This window comes from Diadema antillarum, unplaced genomic scaffold, assembly GCF_040938485.1.
Source record: "Diadema antillarum isolate AM-2024a unplaced genomic scaffold, OU_Dant_1.0 seq00000195_RagTag, whole genome shotgun sequence".
Lineage (NCBI taxonomy): Eukaryota > Metazoa > Echinodermata > Echinoidea > Diadematoida > Diadematidae > Diadema > Diadema antillarum.
In genome coordinates this window covers 1-24,305 of record NW_027271258.1, presented here as the reverse complement: position 1 = coordinate 24,305, position 24,305 = coordinate 1, and the positions used below count along the sequence as shown (strand labels likewise).

General features: G+C 39.7%; 1 pseudogene; it reads right to left on the bottom strand.

The window, feature by feature from the left end:
* Positions 1–269: 269 nt before the first annotated feature.
* Positions 270–23,665, bottom strand: LOC139728749 (uncharacterized; annotated as a pseudogene).
* Between the last annotated feature and the right edge of the window lie 640 nt (positions 23,666–24,305).

Here is a 24,305-nt window from a genome sequence, read left to right as displayed (position 1 = left end):
CGTAATTATCCTGGAGATGCCAGGCGCAGCTGCTGGTTTACCCAGGGGTCGAATGTTTGCAGAAACGTCTTTCTTTGTTTACGTTTTTATTTTTTTCCTGCTCTTGTTCTCCCATCGCGAAACCATTTTTTTCCCCCAAGGCCTGATTTTTTTTCCTCCCTTTCCCTTGTCAAGTTTCACTATTGTCCCCTCCTTCTTCACCTTCTTTTTGTTTGTTTGATTTTTGGTACAACTCTGCTTTATTCATCCGTCTCCTCCTCCTCCTCCTCCTTTACCACTTCGTTGGTTCTTTTACACAAAAAGTTTGAACTGTCCCGTCTCGTGATCCTCTCCCTCTCACTAGTAATAATAATAATAATATTAAGGCACACATTGCTGGCTTAGTTGAAGCACACTGGCCCGACGGTGTAGCCGAATTTCTGGGTTCGCTTGCCGTAGTCCAAGGCGGCGAAGTCTGCGATGGGCAGCTGATGCAGCCTTGACGTCGCAACTTCGAGCGTGGTCTCGCCCAGGGAAGGCTTAGTCTGGAGAACGAGACACAAGAGGAAGAGGAAAAAAACAGAAGGAAAATGTGAAAGGAAGCAGTCTTACAACTCTGTAGCAGAGCTGTCAAAATACTATTTGTGAAACAATATTCAGTATGTCTTCTTCAGAAAAGAAAATTAAATTGTGCGTGTTTTTAAAAACGTGTTCTTTTCTGAAATTTGAATTTGTATGCTCAATGTACTCTTTTTTTTTAACCAAAGAAGATTGCTGCTGTCGAATTAATGTGTATTGTGTGTGTGTTTTCCGACACCCCCCCCCCCCCCCTTTGACAAATTCCACGGGCGCGCAAAATTTTCTGGCTGCTCGCTGACTTTTTACTTTCAAGTCTCGCGCAACTTTTGAGACCAAATTTGTCGCGCCCCGGCATACCGTTCCGAAGCCATACCCCTTCAGAAAATTTTCGTCAACCCCAAAATTGCTCAAAAACGTGATTTTTTGTACAAAGTCAATACAAATTGTGTTTTTTCAATTAATTCATATAAAGATTCATATTTTTAATTTTAATGGCTTAAGTCAATTTATTTTAGTATAATTATGCTTTTAAAAAATGTGTATGACAAATTCTGCTGAAAAAACAAGAAAAACAAAAGTTCGAAAAAACAAAACAAAAAAATTGATAAAACAATAAAAAACATAACAGATTAATTTTGATACTGAATTTTTTTTATGCACAAATGTTCGGAATGTCACTAGGAATATTCACACCAAAAATCAGCATTCCATAAGCTTTTATAAGCCAATTACAGACGAAAATTAGGTTTTTTTGCATAATTAATTAGTTTAAAATAGAAAATGCAATTTTTTTGAAAATTTAACTGAACAGTCTTGTAGATTACATCCGGCTTTATGTTCATGCAAAACTTTGCGGCGATCGCGCGATCAACGGCTGAGATCTGAAGGGGGGGGGGGCATAATGCCCCCCCCCCCCCGAATTCAAGCTTCCTATTAAATAGCCCAGGTAAGTTAGGGTTAAAGAGTTTACATTCTTCTGCTTATAAAGATTGGTAAGTATTTTCCTCCTGTTTTGAAGCAAGAAGGGTGGTGGCTTTGTTTTTCGTTTCCTTTTATTTCGTTTTATTTAAGAAGACCCTGCGGGAAGTGGTATTGCTTTTATCTAGCTATCTACTGCAAATCTGTATACAGAGACATTTTTCTAAGAGGGATAGCCATAACTGTAAGTTGTCAGACAGCAATGGACAAGAGGTCAAGTTCGGGACCGACCTTGCACTCGTCCTTGATGACCGTGGGTTCATAAGGCCGCCTTGTGTGAACTCCTCGTCGTTAGCGGCCAGCAGTCGCAGGGCCTTGGCGTAGTTACCCTCCTCCTCATCGTACCACGCCACGCTGTTTCGGCACTCGTACGTGAAGGTCTGCGAGGCTTTCGAGCTCAGAAGACGTAGGAACGTCAACTGCACAACGCCTCCTTGGTAGCCGATCTACGGAGGGCACAAGATTAATATTTCGCAAAGAACGAGGGAAGGAAATGGAACAGAGAAAATCTGTCAGAAATATTCATTTCGAGGAAAGAGAGAGAAAAAGCAGACCAGCTAAGATTTAGGCCCACATATACTTTCAGCTAACCTACCATGACAGGAGTATTGATTGCACTGTGTATTCTTTCAATTCAATTCAATTCAATTCAATTCAATTCAATTCAATTCAATTCAATTCAATTCAATTTATTTCACATCTTTCAAAAAAAAACCCAGAATGATAGACATATGAAGGGTTTGTTCGCAAAAACCGATAAGTCCATATTTGCCAAATGGAGATATTTGCGATTAAAGGTCAAGAAAAATGAAGAGAATAATAAGAAAATATTTGCTTCTTTTGACCATAACTTAAAAAATGTACATTATATGTAGTGACCAATATATCATTTAAAAGGTATTATTTTGTACTTTATGAAAGGGATCGTACTTCAAAATCCTCAAAAATGGACTTATCGGTTTTTGCAAACAAACTGTTCATATGTATAATATGTACAGAAACAGAACACAGTAATATACACAAAACAAAGCATAAGCAGTACAAGGACAGTTACAGTGAAGTATAAACACAGTAAAAACAGTAAGATCTGCAGCAGATGTGTGGGAATGACAAAAGGCCATTGGCCTGTCTTTTCATTGTGTATGTCAGGGAGGGCGGTTTTAAGTTGCTTCTAACCACAAAAGCAACGAAAAGATTCAATTCATAACTGACTTTGTTCCTCTGGTGCTTTATTTGGACTCACAAATTCCTGCATTAGTGTACCGGTAGTCTCGCATACCATCGAAACAAAATATATTTTCAATGAGGCAAATGACATGAATTCCTGTAGCTCCTACTTCCTATTAAAAGAGCGATAGTTAACTTAATCAGAACACTTTAAAACAGGAAAACAATAGATCTCGCAGGGTTCGTTATCATCTCAAAATCCCTTTATTTAATCATTATTGTACACGCATTTCCCACAAAAATTACATCCTAAGTAAGAATGAAAAGCCACTTGGGGGAAAGCGAACAACGATGCGGACTACTCATTTGCCTCCTTTCAAATCGAACTGTCTCAATGACTCGTCAGCGACAAATCTCAGACTAAATTGGCCAACACAACACTACGCCATCTAACAACTTCACAGGCGGTTCCATAATAATCGTCTTCAGATAGACACCATATACATAATGAGCGCACCTCTCGGCCTTGTAAGGTGTCTACGAACCAACTACCCGGTGGCACCTTGCGATATCCCTTGGTCTCCGTCTGAAATATACCAGCAAAGATAAAAAGAAAAAAAAAAAGAAAATGAAAGAAAAAAGAAGGGAAGTACGGGAAGAGACACAGAATTGCAATAAAGCAACTACACAGGCAGTAGTCCTCATACTGTTGTTGTTGTTATTTCTAATTGGGGGTTGTTTGTTTTGTTTGTTTGTATTTATTTATTTTTTTTGGTCCGGGATTGCATTGATAAACGTTGACAGCAGAATGATGCCGAGGTAAATGTAGATGTCTAAGGGTACACTCCAAACACATGACGAACAAACACAGTATAAAGTTGTGTTTTTGTTCTTCTTTTTTTCCCTACGTATGGGGCAATTTTCGTTTTAGACTATGTACAGCGTCTGGTCGAGGGCGCCCCATGTGGTGAGGACTACTGATGAGGACTACCACCGTTTCAGCATGTGAAACATTTAAAAACATGCAGAAGGAGGAAACTTCGTCATGAGTTACCAATGTCCTTGCCGCATGCCGATTCTGAATAAAACGGTAATGATAACAAGAATGAAAATGGCATACGTGTATTAATGCATAAATGGAATGACTCGGCGTTTCAAAAGAACACACGAGAGACAAAACAGAACGGTGGGTTATCGAGACCTGAATAAGGTCGCCGGGGCACAGTTTAGTCTTCATCTTAAAAACTGGTGACGTCACAATAAGGAGGTCGAAAGAGATTCGTCAAAATCGGCGACAGTACCGAGAGCATGGATGTGCTATTATTTAAAAACTTCCGATGTGCTCCGATTTTTATGTTGGCTTCGAAAAAACCACCCAGTGCATTTCATTGCACAAGTTCATTAAGACTTTACTCTCTCTGACAATACAGATATTTCGGTGCCATTTCTTAGAATAATGTTCACATCAATTGTGACGTCAAGGAAGAACAAAATGCACTGGCCTTTAGTTTTATCAAATCAGATATCTTTTCTTTTTTTCTTTTATGGTCTATGCATGTTTACTGGTCCAATATGACGGTGTGACTTTCTGGGAAACCAACGTAATTTTTTTTTTCCCATTTGAATTTCCTGGTGTAGGTTAACACTCTTTTTTTCTTTTGAAGAATTACGATGAAATAACGATTCACGTATTGGCGAAAAAAAGACTAACTTGACTAAAGAATCGAAGCCCGACTTTATCGATGGGTCATACCACTTAGTTATGAAATGCAAAGTTCCATTACACCATATATAATTTTGGGAAAAGTTCGACATTTCAAAATAGCAATATACCAGGATAAGCCTCCCTACAATTGATTGCATGCCATACACTGCCGGCAAATAGCACAGCTAAAAATGCATATCATTACCAAATAAAATTATATCATATACAATAAATTAAACATATAAAAATATATATCATTTTTTATACATCTTTGTTCTTGCGTATTTAAGAGGACCGAAACACGGCATGTCTAATTTATAACAAAGTCGATCTCCGAGCATAACAGCTAAACTTAACAAAAATGGTAACTCTGACATCATGACTAAAACAAGACCACAACGAACGAGAACATGACCACGGACTGAACATGTTACAAGACGGTGTGTTCATAATAGTGGTGTGATATATCAAGGGAATGTTCTGCAAGATTCGCGAAAGGGTTGCCATCACGAGTGCATTGTCAACATCTTGTCGGCTATTAGTTCACAGTATTGATAACGTCTCAATGTGCGTATTCGCTATGGAGCCTGAATCCGCACGACTCTCAAAGAACGTGACAAATAATGATGCTCTCCGCACGCCATTACCAAGTAGCTAGCCATTTTCAAATGCTCACGGTTTGTCAAAATTCATACCTTCATCATTACTGTGCTTTTAACTCACCGAATAATTTGCCTGTAAATATGATAGATTTGCTCCACTTGATTCTGCCATAGACATTTCAAACTAAATTTTAAGGTATTTTTTTCTTTGAACGTCATTCCTCAATACAATGTACAGGAGTTGTCAGGAAAATTTAATTAGGGTCACACCCTCTTTGCATTTCTCATACTTTATTTACCCTTTACAAGTGTCTGCACTGTCGCGGATCTTGCAGAACACACCTGAACAAGAAACAACTGTGGAAACATAAGTATTGCACAAAGAACTTCCAACAGCCATTAACACACTCTCGTCAGTACATCTCTTAAGAAAGGGACACAAAAAAAAAACCCCACACAAAAACAAAACAAAACAAAACACTTGCTCGAAGGTAAATCACAGGTGATAAATGATTACATGGTGAATCATTTTCTTAGAAGAATTCCAAGTTTGAGTTCATGCAAAAAAAAGGTTATAAAGTGAAGGCTATGAGATTGGGAAACATTGAATGTTCCTATGAAATAGAACTGCAATGGTTTCATACGTGTGCACATCCACATAAAACAGAAACTCTAAATAGGAAAAGAAAAAAAAAAACATTTAGAATAAAGTCAGACATATTTCCGTCAGTCGGTGAATATGGCAGTTGTAAAAAGAATATAGGCCTTAAAACACATTCTTTTCTCCTTTTTTTTTGTTGCAACAAAACGAACTCAAATGCTGCTGCCACACTTGACGCGTGTTCTGTCAATACAGTTTGGTATTACGTAACTTCGAAGAACTCTTAGAGAGCACGGGACAACGGTTGTAAGAGTTACGGCATACAATTTTGAAAATGACATTATGTTTTTACAATGCCATGAAAAAAATAAAAGAAATGAATAAAAACAACCAACAACAACACAAAACATTGATAACAAGGTTTGGAAGTACAAATACCGAATTTTCTTCCGTGTAATTGTAGAGGTGCTGTGGACAAACAAGACAAAGCAGGGGGAAAGCAGAAAAATGCAGATATGGTAAGACGAGGTCTTTAACACAAACAAAAAAAGTTTGACAACAGGGGTACGTAATAGTATGCAAGGGAACCAGCATTATACTCAAGGTATTATGGTTAGGTGAGGTCAAAAAAAATTGAGTACATTAGTGTGCCTCAATACTGCAAAAGATGGATGCCGGGGAGTCATCAATAATCAGACTAAGATTGAAAAAAAAGCAAAACAAAACAAACAAAAAATTACACTCGGGCCGTGTGCACAAAACTATCAAGATATTCAAAGTGCAAAGCCTTATTCAAGCGAAAAAACCTTTAGAATGACTATCGAGATGATTGTCGACACATACGTTAACAATTATGGACGAACTTGGGATTCACACATCTTGTGCGCACAGACATATTGAAGCGGGTTTTTTTTTCACATAACCAATGTCAAGTCATAGTGAAACTACAACCACGTAAGTTTCGTCCTCGACTGATGGCCAACCCTACGCTCCAAAGATTTATCTACATGCACACAGCACTTTTGTTTTTCGCGTGATTACCATATATAGATAAAAGACAACTACGGACAACCATGGATATGACTGAAGACACGAATTTACATCTCGTACTTTACTAGGATCAAGTGAAGAAGTGGAGTTGCATATTTTTTTTTTTTGGCAAACTACGTGGTCATGGAATAGTACAGTTTACTCGAATCGTTACGTGAAGGGTGAAGCGTAATGGAGGAAAGCGGGGCAAGCATTTCTACAAGCAAAAATAAAAAAAGAGAATAAAATCATACTAAAAACTAATTATAATCTAATGAAGCTGCTTTGGCTATGGATTACTTTTTTTTTTACATTTCTAGTTACATTTCACTTTCGCTCCATCGAGTCTTATTATGCTTTTTCAGGGGGCGTGGCTGGACCAACTAGGTCTGGAATGGAGAGGAGAGGGGGGCAGTAACTCACCTCTCTAGTGGTGTTATCGGCTGAAATGCATGTCTCTCCGCCGGCTGTCATATTGCAGTAGGCGTAGAAGGCGTCATCGGGACACCCCTCGTTGGGGTCGATCCAGTAATAACCTGTAGGAGAGAGAAGGTTGAACGGAGAACCGATTGTCAAACTAATAATGTAACGTTAATGGGGGGGGGGGGGGGGGGCTTTTACCCGTGCTTACGTCACCCTGCGTTAACCTCGGCATAAAGACAGCATTTTATCATATCTAGTCTATCTAATTACCCGTTTCAATCTTAATGAGGCAAAGAGTCAATTACAACAATGCATCAAGGAGCCAGCGTAAAAAAGATGGGTGCCTCCCTAAAATCGTTAAAAGAGTCCTTTCGAGTATTTATTGCAATCATCAATGATTTTCAAACCCCATTCAGGGTCAACCTAACCCTTTAAAATTTCTGACTGACGCGGGAAATTTCGGGAACATTTCTGATGGCTACTGAACATTTACAGTGTACAAACCCCAACCCCATGGTGTAACCCCAACCCGCGGTTTAACCGAACCATCACACCAACAGGCTGCCGTCGGTGCTCTCTCCCTGGGGAGTAACCCTGTCGCGGTTTACTGACCATCCTCAGTATTCGGGTGGCACATGTGTAGGTCTTTGCACGTGCGAGCCGGGTTCGCTTTCGTGCCGTTGGGCTTCTTGATGCCTTCCACGTCGGTTTGCAGCTTGTCCAGCGACCGGAACAGCTCTTCCATGGCCATCACGTACGGCTGGGGCAGGTTCTCGAAGCCCGGCACGTAAGGCATAGGGATATCCTGGATGCTGGGCAGCCCATTACCCGCCAGAATCTCTTCCAGGTCTGAGTAGAGGTTGTTGTCCTCCGGCGGGACGATGGACCCCAGCGAACGCTTTCTCCGCTTGGTGCCGCCGAACGGGCTGCTACTGCTCTGCTCCGAGTAGCCAGATGTTATTCCTGTGGCCGTGTCAGCGCCGGCGCCGGAATCGGGGTATCCGCCGCCACCGCCGCCGCCACCGCCGAAACCACCGGTGAAGTCGGGGTAGATATCCGGTCTGAGTGTGAGCATGCCGCGATCTAACATGGCTTGCAGGTACTACCAGATACACAGAAAATAATAACACAGGTGTATCACTGAGAAGAGAATTATACTTGCATATGGATTTTATGAAATCTCTGTCAAAGATGATGGAAAAGACAATATTCTATCAAGAACACCGACAATAACTGTCACTCATAGTGACACACTGGTGTTTGGTTTGCCACAACAACCAACACTGCGATTTCACTGATGATAACATTCATGAGTAGAAACAGAAACGTGGCTGAGAACAAAATGCGTCTCCTTACCTCAGCCGTGGCCGGGGGACCCTGTGTATGCAAACAAATTGAAAGAAAAACAAATAAATAAAGTACGTGTTGGCTTCTTTCAAGCCTAAAATTGCGCCTTTGATATTGCTTTACAGAAAATCACACACCACTTTGAATGTAAAGTGTCATTAATAGAGGCCTTGGGAATCAAAGCGATGGTACTCCAAAATGTTAAGTTCCAGCTTCTAATATGCTGCTACGTAGTGTTCCATTCATTTTATTTTTAATGTCTTTTTGTCCCTGTACATTTAGTAAACGAACTTCGTACTCCCAATGAACACACTATTTCATTTTTATGCTGTACCTTACTATGCCTTTAAACTTGAGACTGCATAACCTACGTGTGTAGAATGCATCTTACTTCCTAAGTATAATTTCGCGGGCATTCATCATTTCACCATGGCTTGTATACCGTAATACACTAGAATGTACGTAACATTCGAAGACACGAACGACTTAACACAGCTGTTGGCTGCAAACCGAACAACATGCACACAATTGGAGAACCACTCACATCACAACCACCACGTATAGTTTCCCACAGCTGAATGACCAAACATTACCACCACCATCACCATAAAAAAAAAAAACAACAACAACATCACCACCACCACCACCAACAACAACAACAACAACAGCAACAACGAAAACAAAAATACAAATACAAATCCCCCAAATATAGAAAAACACTGTATGGCTACAAAATCGTTTTAAAAAATAAATTGGAAAGTGAGTGAAATAAATGATGGACAAACTTACGGGTGCACCGGCAAGTCCCTGGAGAATGTCAAGAAGAGAGAGAGGGAGAGAGAAAAAAAAGAGAGATATCAGAGCGTGTTAGATGCCCTGAAACTTAATTCAAAGCATAATACAGTCAAACCTGTCTATAGCGGCCACCCAAGAGAGACGAAAAGAGTGGCCGTTATAGACAGGTGGCCGTTATAGGCAGGTTATCCGACTTTTGTGTGCACTGCGTACATGAATTGTACATGTATCATCGTTGTATACATCTATGAGTACTTACATGTACATGTATATGCGCACGCGTGTTTTCATGCATTGAACAATGCCGGTGTATCAAGTTTGTGCTCAGTAGCATGTGCACAGTCTTGAAGAAAGCTTTACACTAGTGCATTATTATGACTGAATGAGTGATGAATGCAGCGGTGGCGATCACTGAAGGTTGTCCATGAATGACTGGCATGGCTCAGTACAAAGCGGTTAAAACACGCTGAATTATCGGCTCGGCTACGGTCCATGGGTCCTTGGCCGCAATAGACAGGTTAAAATCTAACGCGGGAAACAAAATTTGTGGTCGCTGGCCGCGTTAGACAGGTGGCAGCTATACACAGGGTCTCTAACAGAGCTTTTCTCTCGGGGAATTTCTCAGTGGCCGCTAAGGCAGGTTTGACTGTATTATTGGAACCTCAATTCCAGTATGCTTTCAACAGCAATTTTGCTCATATTGGACACATGACAGCATAACCCAACAGAAGAAGAGGTGTTACAGCGAACGCTCAGGGTCTGCTAAGACACAATAATTACGTGGAGCACTGTTGCAGCACTGCACAGAGCAGACAGTGGCTGCCTTCACATCCAGAGTTACGCAACTGTGTGGACGACTATGTCAGGATTAGATAGCAAGAGATTATCAAGCAGTGGGGTGAAGATAATGGGGTATGAGTTGGTTTTTTTTTCCACTTTGTCTGTCTCTGTACAGAGGGAAACAAAGTGAAGAAAATTTATGCCCCATATTTCAGGATTCTTGAAATATCATCATAACCGTTGTTTTTCGTATACCCTTTCCCACTTGCGAAACTGCTTGCCAGCTGTTACACAGGCAGGAACTGAAAGGAACAAGGACAGAGGTTCGATACTCACCGGCGGTCCTCTTTCTCCCTTTGGACCAACTTCTCCTGGAGCACCCTTAGACCCAGACAGACCGTCCCGACCCTGTCACACAACAAATTGGGATGTTCAGAGGCCCGGTAAACGACAGAACACATGACACTTAATACAAGACATACTAACCGGCGTCGCAGGAGGGGCAGGAAGGGGTTTGGATAAGTGCTGGCAAGCAAATTTATGAACTTATGCCTATGAATACTCTGATTGATGGCTGACTTATAAAGCTATAAAGTAATACCAAAGTAATGTCTCCATCACCCATCGGGACGGCGGAGGCATATAGATTTTTTTGTTAAAGGAGCAAAAAATATCGGTTTAGACTTTTCCGTGTCTTTCTGCCAACTGACCTGGAGCCAGCAATATAAATTTTGACATTGATCAACTGATTGCAAACGCCGGGGGTATATTATAAAAAACATCGAAACACGTTCCCGTGCTTTCGATCCTCAGCAACTAGAAATGTTCATTTCAAAGAAAAGAGCAGATACACAGTCTACATAGGTACTCGTTGGCATCAAGGCTGTTATGATGGATCTCAACTGACTAGGCACAAAAACGACATTAAATGCTCGACTGCTTTTTCATGGATCCAGGTCTTTCATAATTTGATGGCATGATGGGAGGAGGCCAGTAACAGACGAATTGCAGTCTGGTTGTTTTTCTTCGTCCTCTTTTCATTTTTATTTTCCCAATGGCACCCTCGATTTACCTAGGACCACACAGCAAGAAAATCCATTTACAAAATCATACATTATAAGTCCATTACAATGGCAGCAATTACCACAGCAACAAGACATATAACATTGGCTTATCAGCTGTTGCCATGGTACTTTACCGGAAGTCCGGGCGGTCCTTCTGGTCCTATTATACCACGGGGGCCCTCTGATCCCTGTAGAGGGGAAAAACAACGCATAAGCGTACTCACTTCAACTAATTGATAATAGAACATAGGACATGATGATTGGATAAATTGGGTTGGTTTTTTTTTTTCTTCTTCTTCTTTTTTTACGAATGAACGTGTCTTGCTTAGAGTTGAGGACAATAAAAATATAATGGCATGTGACATGCCATTATATTTCTTTTAAACCTGTCATGCCTTTTGTGTATTCTTGTCAGACAACTTGACACTTCTCCCAGGCCTGTAAAGTCCTGGAAATAATCTCTCGGAAGGCGATACATAAAATTATAGACCATCATTGAATATTTTTGGTAGCTATGCATGACTCCTCATGATCAACTATTATTTGACTTGTCTTAGAGAAGTTCTTGTAATGTCACTTACTATATTGGTACGTTATGTTTGTAATAATTTTCATGACATATTACGTTCGCATGATTTTCTCTTTTGATGGTTTGTGACACGAAAATAACTTAATTCATTAACCTGCAGTATTAGAAGGGTGTTTAGATTCGCCTGTTGCGGTTTCATGATTTATTAGTACTTGATGTGAGCAACATTCATCTCCACTTGTCTTATGTTGCGAGTAAACAGTTAACATTTCTCGCTTTCAACGTCCCGCCTTCTCCTCATGATGTGCAATAATTCTGTATAATAATGATAATAATAATAATAATAATAATAATAATAATAATAATAATAATAATAATAAAAATAATAATAATAATAATAATAATAATAATAATAATAATAATAATAATAATAATTCACATTTATAAAGCGCAAAATAATTCACAAAATTCTCTATGCCTTTGACATAACAAATACAACCGATCATGACAGAACATAGTACAATAATTAATACCTGAACGGGTAAGTTTGTTCAAGTTGTAACGTTTGCGAGTATATAAAGTACGCTATAAATATTCACTGATATTTCAAAGCCGAAGAGAGGAGTGAGAGAGACTTACCGGGTCTCCCTTGGGGCCTCGTGGACCACTCTCTCCCCTGTCACCCTTGTCTCCTTTCTCTCCCGGTGGACCCTCCTCACCAGTTCGGCCGAGTAAACCACGGTCTCCCTATATCAGGTGGGTGGAGAAAGAAGATGGGAGGCCAAGGTTCAAAAACTTCCAGATGATTTCTCCAAGAAACGGTAATGTACAACATTATTACATCGCTGCTCAGAATTTGACACCTTAAGTGCCCTGTACACATCCTGTAGCCTTGAGGTCCATTCAACCCAAGAATGGCAAATACAAGCTATTAAAAGCATGAAGCATGAAGCGCTTCCTCACGTAGATTAGAACGGCGACGAACATATAAAGATATTCAGAGACGTCAAACCCAGAGGTTTGACGCATTCACACGACAGAACGGGCACAGCGAATCACATCTATGGGCACTGACTCACTGAGCTCTTACAACTTGCCAGGCATTCAATTCAACTGATAGACGGAACATCACTTCAGTTCCTTACGTTAGATTTAAACAGCTTCACACTTGTGTAGACCTACTGGATTCTATTCATATTGGCACATTTACACAAGAACCACATGACATTACTCTTTCTAATTGTCAACTGCGGAGAATCAATTGTGTGACACCGACAAGTTTTACATTCACCTAACACAGTACAGTCATTTACATATAACTGTAAAGAGTGAACAGTGACAGCTAAACAGCCATACGGTTTATCAAGGACCTCAGACTTCGAGAAAGGAAGACTGAAAAAAAAACTAGAAATGTTATGCCTCCGCCATGATGCTTGATTTTTCCTAATGCGTCTATAGTACAATCTCTTGAAAATATGTGTGATGACAATTTCACATACCTGGCAAAATATTGAAATGAAAGGTTTATCACAAATGTGTTGAATGTTCACTTCCCTTGAATTAGGTTTAATATATTGTCTAAGAGTGCAGGTACATGTATGTATTTGGGGATTTGACGATTTTGACTTTAGTTTTAAATGCATTGAGTTATTTTCAAGGTATGAAGAAAAAGTGTGATTTCAGTATCAAATAGAAAATTTCTTGAATTTTAGCCTGGCCTTCGACCCTTGACCTCTGACCCTATGACCCTAAAATTCCCAAGAGAATCACTGTCAGGTAGAACATGCATAAAATGTACTAAATTTCATGATATCTTGAGTGACTTTCAAGATATGGAAGAAAAAGTGAAAAAAGTTTCAAGAAAAATTCTGCGAGCATTGCATCAAATATGAGGGAAATAGTGAAATTTTGAAGAGTTGACCTTGACCTCTGACCCCCAGGCCTTTGACCCATGACCCATAAATTCCCTAGATAATCCCTGCAAGTCAGTACATGCATATGTACCAAGTTCCATGAAGATACCTTGAACCCATTTGTGATATGGAGAAAACAAGTGATATTTGAACATTTTCACCAGACCTTTGACCTTTTGACCTCTGACCTTGTAACCTGTACATTTGACCTTTGACCTCTTGCCGATATCACTCAAAATCTACTGAATTAATTGCCCTATCATACCTCATCCTTGGGCAAAGTTTGGTGAAATTTGATTCATCTAGTCTTGAGTTCTTGCATAAACAGAGAAATTTCAGGATTTGACCGTGACCTTTGACCTTTGCTCTCCGGCCGATTTCACTCACAAACTACTCGAGTAATTGCCCCATTATACGTCGTTCTTGCACAAAGTTTGGTGAAATTTACTTATTCCAGTCTTGAGTTATCGCGTAAACGGATATAATTTCATGATTTGACCTTGACCTTTGACCTCTGGCCGATTTCACCAAAAATCTAATCAAGTAATTGCCCCATCATACCTTATACTTGGACCAAGTTTGGTAAAATTCCACTCAATAATATTACTCAAGTTATCACGTAAACGAATGGGGACGGACGGACGGACGGACGGACAGACAGACGGACGGACGGACAACCCGAAAACATAATGCCTCCGGCATCCTTCGAGCGGAGGCATAAAAATGCATATCTGTGAGTTCTCGGGCGTCAAGCAAAGGGGGCTAAACAAGAGGAGGACCACACGAGTTATTCCAACCAAATCCCGGTAAAATCTCTTTGATTCCAACCTACCTTTGGTCCAACGGGACCATCGTCTCCCCGTTGTCCCGCTGGTCCTTGCAATCCCTAGAATAAATAAAAAGAGAGACACATGATGTTTCAAGGCACTGCTGATAATCATAATGTTGATGATGATGATGACGATGAAGCTGATGATGCGGATCATTACAACAATATATTACTATAAATAATAACAATCATTAACATCAGAGTATCTTCAATGCCATCGGTATCGTTGGCAGTCAAATTTTTTTTATGTTAAAAATATAAACGAAAAATAACGAAATGTAAAACAATACGCTAGGCATCCTTGGTTCATAAACAAACAGCTAACAACCATTACTACCATGCAGTATTACTGTTCATTCCTAAAGTACGAGAGTGGCAAAAGTCTTTATTGTACCTTACACCGCTCTATCTCTCTCTCTAAAGAGTTCTAACGATCTAAAGAGTTCTAACACCAGATCCTCTATACTCACAACTTGGCCTTGACCGCCCGGTGCACCTGGCGGGCCTGGTTCACCCGGATTACCCTGTTGGGAGAAAGAAAGAGGACGAATGGTTATAAAAGCAACTTTTTAGAAAAATGTTAACTATTTTGGTATGTAAGTGCTAAATATATTTTTTGGAAATAATTTCTTATTATCTATCACCTGTTTCTCCTGCGTTACTGCATTAAAAGAGCTAAAATATTACGTTTGGGGTTTTCAGTCATATTACTAGGATCTGTCCCACTAACAGCAAGTATCAGTATATTGCACTATTCCCAAGACTCACAAACTAACTTTCTTTCCCAATCCTATATTTGCATGTAGATTACATACACCTTTTCGTCGAGGTCTATAGAAAAGACTCTAAATAATTATCTATCAACATTCCTTGGCTTGTTGACAATGACTTTGGAATAGACCTAACCTGGGTAAACAACGCAGATCTGCGTTGTGGTTAAGAAACCTGGATTTTTCGAAAATATAATTTCGATATAAAATTCAGTAACGCAATGTGTAGCTTTATCATGGATGACTTCACATCAAATTGGAGATTTGCTGCTAGCTACCACGCCCACTGGTAACGTCCTCCTACTTTCGCAATAAGGGATATGCAAAATATAATAACTGTGGGACAAAAACTAATGTTCTACCTCTGGTCCTGGCAGTCCCCTCAACCCTGGTGGTCCTTGTGGTCCATTAGGACCCTGTGGAAAGAGAATACAACGGAAAAATATGACAAACTTATTAAAAAATGTACTAACACTGGTACTTAGATAGACAGGTATATATAGCTAGACAGATAGATAAACAGATAAATAGATAGATAGATAGATAGATAGATAGATAGATAGATAGATCGATAGATAGATAGATGGATAGACAGATAGATAGATATATAGAGAGACAGACATTATTGTACATGGTAAAGTATAGACAGGGAGATATATAAATCGATGTATTGATATATGACAAGATATACAAATAAAAGTATTTTAATGTGCAGACAGATGAATAATATATGGGCCATAGATACATGAGAAGATAATATCGGGAGGTGAACAGATCGCAAAACAGCAAGATATGCAGAAAAAGAGAAAGAAAGAGATAAATGACAGACAGAATGGCAGGCAGGCAGACACTAAAGAATTACAAAGAGACAGTGAGAAGGGAATATGGATTCTTACCGGTGATCCTGGAGGACCAGGATCGCCACGGAGACCAGCTGGACCATCTTCACCTGGGTCTCCCTTGGGCCCTTCGCGTCCCGAGGGTCCTTGAGCTCCAGGTGCTCCCTAGTCAAACGGGGGAAGCAAGACAGCAATAACAGCTTACAACAACAAGTTAACCTCATGAAATCCCAGAAGCTGCATTTCTATTGTTTGTTGATGCATCTCTTTAAATCAAAATTGTTTTATCGTTGTTCATGTTTTCATGAAGTCAAGTAAAACACTGTCCTTCATTTGAGCTCCTTGTTTATACATAATCGTTCGTTTCAACTGCTAAACTTTAAAACAGATTCTGGTTACTAAATTTATTACTGATTCTAAAATTGGTGTCACACTTTATAAAAGATTGGAGCTCCTGTTTCTTCCTAAATTTGGCAAACTCTTCATTGAATTTTGTGCAGATTAATTCAAATCTAAACGGTTTATTTTTTTCAATAAACGATATACAGTAAATCTTAAGAGGTCTAGTGGGGTAAGATGATAATATCTGTAGCAGAATCACTCCATGACTTGAAGTGAAATGAGTCAAGTGATAACTGAGACACATCAGATCACGAGATTACAACAAGCTCACAAGCTACGGAGGAAAAAACAAACAAACATCAACACATCTATTGACCCGGAAGTACTCACTGGCCGCCCTCTTGGCCCAGGTCGTCCAGGATCACCTGGTACTCCTTGGAGACCCTGAATAAAGCAACGAAAGTATAATGTTAATGACTATCTAATAAGATCCCCTTTTAGCATTTAGAACTGAGAGGAAGAAAAAAAAACACTTACTAACAAAGCACACAATGCTGCCTTTTGATTCAATGATTCAATGATTCAAACTTTATTTTTACTTTTTAAACAGAATGTACAAAGAAATGCGTGAAATTTGACATGCGTGTCGTTGGAAATATACATAACCCACCAGCGATAACATATTCATGTTCATGAATTGCCGGCAATGGCCGGGAATCAGTATCTGAAAACATCAAGAAATATTAACCTATGAAAGTAAGTCACCTGACGATTTCAAAACCCGTTACCATGGTTACTATTTGCTACATAATCATATCCTGCTGAAACCGTTCTCTTCCTTTGGAACGTATCTATCAAAATCATCCACTTGATTGTTCACTCTGGAATCCGAATGTGAAATCGAAAGTTGTGTTTTTTTTATCCCATATGTATCGATCTATGTCCAATGTTCTTGGCTTAATATTCCCAGACATCTCCAGGAAACCTAAAGCTCAAACATTCAAAGAGAACCACATGTTGTTGATAAAAACAAATCGAACGCGGTCAATCCGACAAACCTACGAACTGTAAGTAGTGTCGGTGATTAGATACGTTGGGCAAATTTTTCACCACGGCAACAACTTTGGTAAAATATTGATGTTATACTTACGATTGGTCCAGGATCTCCATCAGAGCCAGAAGCTCCGGGCTCACCAATTTCACCCTGTGAGCAAAAAGAAGACGTAAGAACATTATTCTAGATGTCCAAGAAGGGGAGGAAAATGCACATATGAGTGCACATACTGCAGATCTGCGGGGGTTCCTAAGAGCAGTCATGTTTATACTTGCACGTTATATGCATCTCATATAGGCTAAATAATTTCCATATCATGTAGGCTTCATAATATTCTCTCATATAGTCAGGATTGAAGAGATATCAGAAGTTTTCAGGAAGCCTCCGGCGGGATCAGGAATGCTTGAAAACTCTGACATTGTCTGTAAAAATACCTTTCATTACAGGTGATGCATCCATAGTAAATAATCTTACCCGTGAAAAACACATTTCTGTCCAAATGAATGAACAGACGATAAATATTCGTATCAATATTGTATCAGTACAGAAGATGTTCATCATCGTGGTAGAATCTGAAAGAAAATAAAGTAATCGTTTGTCACACGAAGCGAGGTAAACACAAGGTATGCGTACGACGTTTCGGCCGCGAATTCTGCTGGCCTTCGTCTGGCAAAGTAGACCGAGCGCTGCAGTGCATGCCTATTTACATGGCTGGTGGAAGGGAGCCTATTTATATGGCTGGTGGAAGGCCAGCAGAATTCGCGGCCGAAACGTCATACGCATACCTTGTGTTTACCTCGCTTCGTGTGACAAACGATTACTTTATTTTCTTTCAATATTGTATCACCTTGTACTTTACCCGTGAGATCTTCAGACGTACCACAGATTTTTTTTTTTCAAATACTTTTCATGTAAACACATAACTGTAGCTGCTTTCTATTCGCCTGTCAGCGTAAAACAGGTCTGGAGAAATCGAAATGTAAAGCTTCATGGTCCGTTTCATTTCTGCTTCTTGTTTTCATTGAACATGAGCTACATACGTTGGACAGATGCAACATTCTGCCTCGAAGTGAAAACACGAGGAAACAAACTGTACATAATACAACTTTTGACAAAATACTTCATGGGAAGTCGTGAGCATTCATTTCTACCTCACGACGCAACTTACATCCATGCAACACAAATATTTTGACGCATTTAGTTCAGAAAGTGAATTTTTACCGGTGGTCCTTCTGGGCCGGGAAGACCCATTTCTCCAGCGAATCCAATGGGCCCCTGAAATGGAAGAGAAAGAGAAGAAACGATGACAGACACAGAAAATACATATAGAATATTAGGAGTTTTTGTACTGTGAAGGACTCGAAGATACATGAAGACTCCTTTAAACGCAGAATATCACACGAGTATTATATAGAAGTTCATTGAGGAAGCAACGGTACTGGACAGATAAAACACTCCCCAATGCATATAGTTCCTGCATTATGGTCCTACCCTTTAGTATATACTGTCAACATTATTCAAAGATTAATTGATATGACAAGTGAAAACTTTACATCCACCACACATGTCATAATCTCTAATTCTCGGACGTTAATTCAAATGAGGAGTTAAGTAATATCATTTCCGTCTACCATCTATTGTAATTCTTACGTAACTAGGCCGTAATTATTGAAAGACACGTATTGAGGAAGTCACGGTAAGCCAATAATTAAATCAATCTATACAAAAAAAAAAAAACAACGACAACAACTGTTATCTACATGAAGCATGCGCAATTTTCCAACCAGCATTATTCATCAATGCCAATATCATCATTCAGAAAACTGTCTCATCACAAGGCAAAGGTGAGGAGGATGCCTTGCGGAATTCTGAACGTACGTCCTCGTATAGGTAACTACAAAAGGGCAACAGTGATATCGACAAAACGAAGGAAAACATATTCTCGACTTACGGGGTTTCCCTTGGGTCCCTGAGGTCCCTCAATACCACGTGGTCCAGCGTTGCCAGGGAGACCAGTTGACCCAGGCTCACCCTTCTGACCCGGATCTCCTTTGAAACCCTGCAGACAAAAATATTCCAGAAAAACTTTACTTTTCTACATATTCGATTTGTAAAGATTTCAAGGTTTTTAAGCGCGTTCAGAGGTACAATCTTCATAGAGGAAATCAACACTCAACAATGGAAACACGTAAAATGTACCTACCGAAAACAGTCCATCCAGTTCAAGATATGTGTGTACTCTCACATTCGACTGATGCGTTATACATCATACCAAGACAGAATATCGCGTTATTGATCGAATCGTTGAATTTTCGTTACGTGATCAAGTACTTGGATACTGGCACAGTGGAAGAAAAACGGAATAAGATGGACAGAAACGATGTGGAATACACAGATTACACGAGTGGATAGAAAATTCAAAAAGAAATAGGATGATTGATAGATTAGATAGATAGATAGACAGATAGATAGATAGATAGATAGATAGATAGATAGATAGATAGATGTGAAAAGGAAGTCATTTCGTAGTTACTAAAAACTTTGGCACCTTTTCTGAAGAGCCCATGACATCTTCGGACAACCCTTGGAAGCAAAACTTGGATCAGAAGAGAGAGGGAGAGGGGAAAAAACATCCCGTCGAGGAAAACAGATACATACCCTTGGACCATCGCGACCTGTTCTTCCTCTTGGGCCGGGGTCTCCTTTGTCCCCCTAAAAATGATGGTGAAGGAGGAAAAGAAAGAGAGTTGTATTGCAAATTTTGGGGGGGAGAATCGAAGGAAAACATCAGTATGACGAAGGCAACATTTGGGGTAAAATACAAACAAAGAGACAAAGAATGGTTAAATATATAAAATACATGATGTAATGTACAGTTTTTATGTTTCTGAAACCATTTTCCTTCTTCATTTTTCGTTATTCAAATGGGTGTAAATTTCGATTCGTCTGTACAAGTCATGTTTTTAATCTTTGCTGCACAATACAACTTTGTTATTCACGAAATCATTATTCGTCATTGCCAATCTATCAACGATGTTTAACGAAACTATCGTAATCATCACAACATCTTCAAGTCACTAATATCATTCATATCTGTATCAAGATTGCACCAAATCCAACATAATTATGAACGCACATATTACTGACGACCATTGCTCCGGTCAATTACGCCGGACGAAACTTACCTTCAGACCTGGTGCACCGTTATCTCCTCGGGGGCCAGGTAAACCTTGAGGACCCTAAAGTTGGATGAATGAAAAAGAAAAATCACCAATAAGATAAGATCCCGTTCGCCATGAGTTTACTTCTTCAAACCTTCGTAGAGTTAAGTAATTATCCCGTCATGTTAGCCTGTCTCCATTCACATCATTTTTCTGAAGCATAATAGTAACCACAAGAATCGGATTATCTGCAAATTACTATGAAGATTTCACTCTCTGTTATTTCTATTCTCTTTAAAGAGGAAAAACAAATGTTCGTCATGTGTTCCAAAAGCATCGAAAATAGATAACAATCAGAACGTCTCTGTTGTTCCGTGTCATAGAAGGGCAATATACTCTGTATATATTGCCTATTCATGTTATGATGAAATAGCTACACGAACGTAATTAAATGAATCATAATCATTTCTTTCACCAGAAGACACATATAATTGATGCATCACATGAAGGCAAACTACGTACAATATGCATCAATAGGCACGGTCAGACTGGCAAAAGATCGAGAAGTTTAAGATCGCGAAGTCTTCGCGATCTTTTGTCGTGCGGTCACACTGGCAGGCAAACTTGGATCAAGAAGTTTTGGTCATTGGTACGCGCGCGCAAGAAAGAAGAAAGAGCGCGCCGTCCGACGGCTAGTGATTGTGACGTAACAATGCACATCTGTACATGACAATGGCCTCGCGCTTCGGAGACACCGCCAGCAAGCAGATCGAGATGTTTGACGGGGGTGAGGGAAATATCTCTAGTTAGAGTGGAAAGTTTCGGGAGTAGTTTCGCGGGAAGGTTGCGGGAAGTTTGCGGTCACACTGGCAAAACTTCGAGATCTTAAAGATCGCGATGTTAAACTTCTCGAACTTTTGCTAGTCTGACCGCGCTTAATGCGCACAAGGCTTCGAGGAGTCGCAAAAATCATTCTGCTATACTGATATCAAAGTCATTCTCACACGCAGTATCGCATTTAAATAGAGAGGGAACTCGAGGCGAGGGGTAAGATTCTGATGTCTTACCTCGGAACCCGGAGCGCCTCGTTTTCCCGGCAGACCACTAGGGCCTGGCGCTCCCTGCAGAGAGAGAAATAAAGGAAGGAGAAAAAGGTTATATCGCAATAACAATTTTTTTAAAAAGAGCACTTCAGAGGCATAGAACGAGATCGCTGGAGAACTACTCGATTATCACATGGTTACCAGATATATTCTCATGCCTTCGGGAACGGGGTGGGGGGTTCCTGCACAGAACATAAGGGGAATTTTAGAGTCACACTCACAGGTGAACTGCTTATGATGTAAACCCTGGATTAGAACTTATCTCACTTTCTCAATTGTAGTTATGATTCTACGATTGTGTTCCTTAGTTCTTTGATTTATTCAACCGCCAAGCATTGGAGAACAGAATACCTTCAATGTGATTCTAGCGAAGGCAAACTATCAAATCATAGTGTAAACTTTACTGAATAAAACGAAATCACGCTAATATCACTTAAGTACTTAAAAAGAATGTGCTGGTTGAAATAATACAATACAACGACTCCAGCGTGGAATGTGCTTGAAAACTGAGAGTTTGATTCGAGCAATTTCATGAGCTATAACATCGTTAAAGACATCATTCACAAAGATAATCTCCATTTCGTTAGCTCTACCAACTATACCACAAGGTATCAGTAGAAACTTTTTGATCTACGGTCAAGAAAGATTATCCAGTTTCATACGGAAACAGCTTGTGCCATGTGTCAACTCCTTGAGGACTGAAGAAATACTAGCGTTAGAAAGATACCCTTAAAAACGTAGGACATCGTACTCTTCGTGATTTCATTCTTCAGGATTATACCTCAGTCCAAGCACAAAACACTCAGTCTGAGTCACTTACCGTCAAACCTGAATCACCCGGTTCTCCTTTCATCCCTGGGGAGCCAGGTAAACCCTAAATAAGAGAGAAATAAAAAAAAATGAAATACAAATATGAAAATAGAGTGAAGAATGCCTTGGATTGTTGTCACAATCAAATATACATTACGTGTTGTACACATTATTTCATACATAAAGCAAGAGCACTTGGTTATTGGATACGATAAACCTTTTGCCAAACCACATAACAATACCACCAGTTTGATTCTATGACTTTGTTGGTTTGTTTGCAAAAAAAAAAAAAATATATATAAACTAAAACAACAAAACCAAAACGAAAGTTATATAGATTTTCGCTGACTCCAAATACTTCAAACGTCATCATTATGATGTGCGTCTTTTCAAACAACGTGACATGTACATGTATATCACATACTAACATTTCGAGAGCTCTTTACCCTCAAAATTTTTGACGTCGCATGCTGCCAAAACAGAAATTCGGATTACTCGCAAAAACCTGGCGTGTGTTATACAGTAGTGGTACAAAGATGTAAAAGTGTTTAGACGCTCCAGTGATGTATAGGGTAAATTAAGTACGGGTAATCCGCTTGAAAAATTCGGGATCTTTTTTTTCCCCCGGAGTCAAAATAGAATAAATGGAAGTCAAATTTTGGGAATGCTTCATTAATGGAACAATGTACATATAACAAAGAACACTGATCTTATTCAGGATGATTTAAAAGAAAAAAAAAATCCAAAAATGTCCCACTTCAAAGGTGGGCGAAGGAAGGCCATAAAACCCCGCACGTGACTTACCTGTAGACCGATGGGTCCGGATGCGCCGGAGTTACCGGGCGCCCCTTCCTCTCCCTTCGGACCACGAGGTCCCGGCTGGCCTGGGATACCTGGATCCCCGTCATCACCCTAGACATGGTCGACGGAAGCAAAACAGAAAATATACACGTGATAGATAGATAACAAGATAGATAGATAGATAGATAGATAAATAGATAGATAGATAGATAGATAGATATAGATAGATAGATAGATGGATAGATAGATACAAAAGAATAGATGGTTATGTCATTCCATTTCTGTTTTATTACGTTCATGCTATTTCAGGAATTCACCACACCACAAGAAAGCCAAGGAAGGAATTTCTGCACACCTAGACGCGTTCTTAAGACTATGAGAGAAACATTTTGAACAGTGCCAGAGGCAAAACTTACCGATGGACCAGTCTCACCAAGGGGTCCACGCTCTCCTGCAGGACCAGGTGGTCCCTGCAAAGAACAGGAATCAAATTCAAAATATATCAAGATTAAGAAGGTCAAATAAAAATATCATATCTGATAGCAAGGAGAGAAGGAAACCCTAAAAGCAGTGGTGCATCCACGCGGGGCGCACCGGGCGCCCCCTTTATTTTTTGTTAAAAACAAAAGGTATAAAAAGAAAATCAAACGGGGGGGGGGGGGGGCGGGGAGGCATGCGTCCCTTTAATTTTGTTAAGGCGCCTCCCCTTTACAGAATTCCTGGATCCGCCCCTACTACGCTTCTCATACCACATCATAGAACTGGAAAGGTCAAATTTACGATTAGCTAAAAAGCGACTCACTGGCATCTGCTCGAGCCAGCTACCACTGACATGGAGATGGATTGAATTTTTACAAAGTACAAATACACTATCAAAATGTATCTAAAATTTTGCTCTTATGATAATCCAATACATTATATCTATAATAATATTATACTGTAATCGCTAATATCATCTGCACCATTCTTTGCTCCATAATTGCACCTCATATTATTACATGTCATTGTGACATTATAGCTATCGACATGAGTCATTTCAATTAATTATTAGCAACTGTTGACGAGTTCATACAATGATGCACGTAGTTCTACATGTTTAGATGTT